The following is a 5,238-nucleotide window of genomic DNA, read 5'->3' as shown; positions in this document are numbered from 1 at the left end:
GCTTACCATGCTTTCTTGGTCTGTCAGTGCTTACAACAAGAAGTTTACTTTTATGGGGATTATTGACAGCATGGTAGATTCAGTAGTCTGAGGCATTTTACTGGGAGAAAACCTTTTACTTTGAAATTTCCTTGTTGATAAAATCTAGAACAGAATGTATGTATAACTATCTCTGTACTGACTATCTCTGTACTGTACTATCTCTGTACTTGACTGAAATAGTCAAGTGTCCTGAGGAAGACTTGCTTCAATTCAGCCATGACAGGAGACATGGGAGTCAGCTACACATGGGATGGTCTCATCTGACACAGACAGTGCTGCCACTCTGGCTGCTGTGGAAGGGGACAGAGTTGACAAGGAAGCACATCTCCATTTCCACCCTTTTCACTGAAGGGAGCCTATATTCAAAGCATCCACACACACACTGGGTCTTGAACATCAGAAGTTCTTCCTTGGTCAAGTTTGCATTTACTAGCAACAGCTTGTAAGAGACAAGAGGCAAAGCATTTGCAAAAGATCCACAGATAACAATCTTCAGGGTTTAGAATACGTACCAATCTCATTCATCCCGAGCTTGTGCTTTAGGGAGTGCTCTGCAAAGTTGTATTTCTAATTAAAGCTGTGTATAAGAATAATTTTTGATTGATGCTGATTTGTTTTACTTATGAGCTTAAGTTTACTTGTTTTGTTCAGTCAGTCAATCTATAAAGAGCAAAGGAAGATGCAACAAGAAATTTTAAGGTGTTTCAGTTCACTGTGAGCAATAGAGGGACTTTCCGAGATGTTTATTTTTCCAAAGTTCTGGAGAAGAACACTGTTTAAACGAGATCTGTTGACCTCTTGCCAAGTTTTTAGTGAAATACAAACATCTGATCCTTTTGTTTCAGCCTACAACTGAAAATAACTGTGCTATTTTGCATACCTTGCAAACCATGAACTTTCATATAATCCTTTATATTAAATAACAAAAGTATCTTGGGAAACAAGATGATGAAGGATCTCTCTCACAAGAGGTACTTTCTGGGGAAGATGAATAACCATTGTTACACTGAAACTAGTAGCTGAGGAATAACCTATAAACTCGGAAGGAATATGAGTCATCACTCAAAACTCTCTTTAGTAACACTTAAAGCAATTTTATTTTACTCTCCTCAGCTTTCCCTTTGAAAGCTCTGACAGATTCACATATCAAAGAAGGAAAAAATTAACTTATTGTTGCCTATGTATTCCTTTCATTTTCAAAATGTGACTGATTTTCACAATCAGAAAGGAAGAATCACAACTGAAAGAATTCTTTGGATACTTTCTTGTTACAATTTTTCAAATAACAGCACAGAGGGGAGCAAAGCTAGCAGTCAGGCAATCTTCCCATAGACATCGACAGTATCAGAAGCACCTGCCAGCAAAGTAAAACAGACCAGGGTCTAGTAAAAGATATACTTTACCATCAGTCTTCTGCTGAGCTGAATGGTAAGAACATTGTCTCTTGTTTGCATGAGGAAAACCTAGGAGCCTGCACTTGAGTTTTCACCCAGCTGGCGGAAGATTCAACAACACAGGACTTAGGGTTGGCAAAGCAAGTTGCAAACAGGAAAGGCATAAACCTTTGGAACATTCGGAACAAAACATTTGGAACAAAAGCATCCCAATCTAACCCTAAATCAGTTGGTTAAACCACAAAAACTCTTATTCATGACTGCAAGGTAGCTGGTGTTCAGGATACACAAGGCACACAAGTCTGTTCCCATAGTGAGCAGAAAACAACACCTTTCTCAGTTCTACACTTGGGTTTCAAAACATAAGTCTGATAGCATCTTTTAATATTTTCAAGCACTTTTTCTTCAAGTTCCGCTGAAGAATACTAAGCTGCTACTGCCCCATCAAATTAGTGCAAAAAAAAAATCCAAAAATTTCCTGGAATGTTTTCTGAGGAACAGTATAAGTTTGTCTTCCCTGTGTATAATTTAAAAATTGGCCAGGGCTGCCTCCTTGAGTGTTTAATTACAATCACTTAAATATTTCCATAGAATGATCTGATTTGCAAAGCTGGATTGTATCATGGCCACATCTCTGAACTTTCCAGTTCCTTCCAAGTCTTTTATTTACACTCCTGAGCTAAACTGTTTACAGAATAAAGCGTAGGCTCTCATTTTCTGAGGCCATCTCTCTATTTACTGGTGGGAAGAAAAGTCTTTAAAATGTTTTTTATCTTCACTGGTAGCAGATACAGATTCAGAGGAGGATGCATCAGCAGCCTGATGCTCTAGTCTAAATTCAGATTCTGTTTTGTCCAAACGGGGGGGGGGGGGGGGGGGGGGGGGGGGGGGGGGGGGGGGGGGTCTATTGCTTGGGAACAATAAACATGATTGGTTGTAATATCTATGCAGTCCATCTACCTCACTCTCTGTCTATTAACACACCCAATAATAGTCACCACCCACGTGTAGTCAATGTATCACTGTCATCTGGCATAAACATGAGGCCAGACACTGCATGCCTCACTCAGGCAAATCTCCAACGGAAGCCAACAGCAACTTGGACTGAGGAAGGAGCGTGGGATTTTACAGACAGTGATGAAGCCAAAAGCTGTGTGTATTCCTGTACACATGCATACATGTGCACTGTTCCATAAAATAAACATATTTCTCAGAAACATGAGCAGTACTCAGAATGAGAGGGAGATTGCTGAAAAGCACAGCTATGACTCTCTCATCTCTCATTATCCCGTTCCAGGGAAAGAAAAAAATGAAAGGACCCTTGCATTTCCAGTTGATGCATTTGAGCTGGTTAACACCCACAAACAACCCTGTCAAGCACATTAATCTCCTCCCTTCTGCTGGGCTTCTGGGCTAAGGAGGTCAGGTGAAGAAGCCAAGAAACATCCCAAGCCTGTCAGCAAGTTCCTTGGGGAAGCAAGCTGCTCCTCAACACGTGTCACACAGCTTCTTACCGGGAAAGATCAGAATCTCTTTCCCACACTTGTTTGACAATGGATAGCCCCAACAGCTAAAAAGGAGTATAAATCAATGTACCAAGGACTGGGTTGTTGGGTTTGGGTTTTTTTGGTTTTTGTTTTTTTTTTTTCAAAGTTAACTGGTACATATTCTAAATGGTCTCCTGATTTTCCAATTGTATAAATAACCTCATGTCTTGAGCTACTGTTTTATAATACAGAAAAAGTTATTCAACCAATTCAGCCTTTTAGCCACTTTGGATAGCAGTTAAAATCAGCTCTTAACTGCTCTCTTGTACGATCAATCTGGAGTAAAAGCTACACAGTTAAGGGATAATGCAGATTTCCTGTGATGTAAATAACAGAAACACTGTCCTGCTAAAATTAGATTCTTCCATCACTGAGATTTTATATATATATATATATATATATATATATATATGCTTTATTTTAGAAAAAAAAATGCAGTTGAAGAAAAGGACCAAATTACATGGAAAGAAAGCTCCACCGCCATAGGTGGTAGGGGCAGTCAGAGGTGACAGCAAAGCGCATGGGCAGTGCCAAACTCTGGCAGGAAGTAAAGACATACAAATGGCATTACTCTTTTTCATCAAGAAAAAGAAGCAAATGCAAAGGGAGGCACTGAAACTGAGGGACCAGTTTCACTCCTTATAACACTGACAGACATTAGGCACTTGTGACAAGGTTTCCAGTTCAGAAGCCAGGCTGAAGTCTTCCTCAGGCTTTAAGCCAATCAGCTGAGACATTTCCAAGAACAAGAGCAGGGAAATAAAAAAACACCAGAAGGCCTCCTCCCCCACTTCTGCTTAAAATTCCAACTGTGTTTATCCACAAGAGTTCAAGAAGTTTTCAACTGAATGTGGACAAATTTCCAGTTAGAAAAAGCAGCGTGATCTTTCATCAAAGCACCTTTTTGGCCTCTGTGAAAAATCTGGCCATCTGAACTCACTATTGATCCTCTTATCACTTCTTGTGTATTTAAGCCCACAAGGAAGCAGGATTACTTGCCTCGTGACCACAGCTTTGAACTTTGAGAACTATATTTTGTTTGTGGGGCCAGAACTGAGTCTGGAAACCTCATTTTCTCACCAAATACCCCACTTCTAATGTGGATGGCACAATGGGCAAAGCCACAGGAGTTGCAAGGAGGAGTGACAGACAGCTAACCGGGAGAGAAACCAGTGTGAAGCACATGGAAACAGCATCTGGGGAGAAAGATCTAGCAGGAGCTCCACTATAAGAACAGGCACTAGATATATACCATATGCAGTTTTTCATTTCTTCTGCAAATTAGAATTAGACAAACAATTTCCAGACACAGCCCCTCATTTTACCAGCCAACACAACCCATGCTGACCATCACTTCAAAGTGGATTGGAATGTAGTAGTCAGGTTTCAGCTTTTGCTTGCAAGATCTTTTATGCAGAAAAGCCTGAGAGGGAAATGGCATAGAGGGAAATTGTAATGAAAGAATGGAGAAACCAAAAAACTTGGCAAATGGGTGCCAAGGATGGTGGAGATAAGCTGTAAGGGAACTAAACAACTGGGAGAACAGCAAATCAGATCAGTTGGCAGGAAATTAGCTGGCCAGGGTCCATCTGATGGGAGGAGAAGCACTCATGTCACAGCACCTTCAACTGCTAGAACTTCCTCAAGTATTCAATCTGTGGCACTCCACGAGCACAGCATGTTCCCTCATCTCCTTCTGCTCTCATTAGCGGTTGCACTGAGAAGCTTCACACAAAGTCAGCAAGAGCTCTGTTTGCAACAAAAACGTGTTCTCAAAATCCCAGAGCTACTGATGTGGGACCACACCTCTACAGCCTTTCTAGTCCCACCAGCGTCAGCCGGAGAAGGGTGCTCAGCTGCATGACCAGCTGGATTTTGAGTATCTCCAAGAGTGGAGACTCCATAGCCTCTTCCCATGTTCAAACATGTCAATTGATAAAAAAATAATGGGAAACAAAAGACATCTGAACATCCACAGCTGTACCGTGTTGGCCTTCACCTTCCTCTGCAAAATGAAAAAAGAGGTACAACAACATCCCACCCACATCTAGTGGTTTCAACGGAGAGTTACTCATTAGTGCAAGCACCGAGGGGTGCAGCAGAAGAAATCCCTCGTCTGGGAGACGGAGCCACAGCGCAAGACGAAGCGTCGGCAGCGACACCTGCCTAGGCGGGACCCGTAAACAACCAAACAGCCCCCGCCTGCAGCGCGGGGCTGCTACTGTTCCTCCCCCGCCCAGTCCGCCGCAGCCGGC

This window comes from Pezoporus occidentalis, unplaced genomic scaffold, assembly GCF_034315485.1.
Source record: "Pezoporus occidentalis ecotype Australia unplaced genomic scaffold, CSIRO_AGI_Poc_V1 ctg61, whole genome shotgun sequence".
Classification (NCBI taxonomy): domain Eukaryota; kingdom Metazoa; phylum Chordata; class Aves; order Psittaciformes; family Psittacidae; genus Pezoporus; species Pezoporus occidentalis.
The sequence above is the reverse complement of the archived record's forward strand: the minus strand, read 5'-3'. Positions refer to the sequence as shown.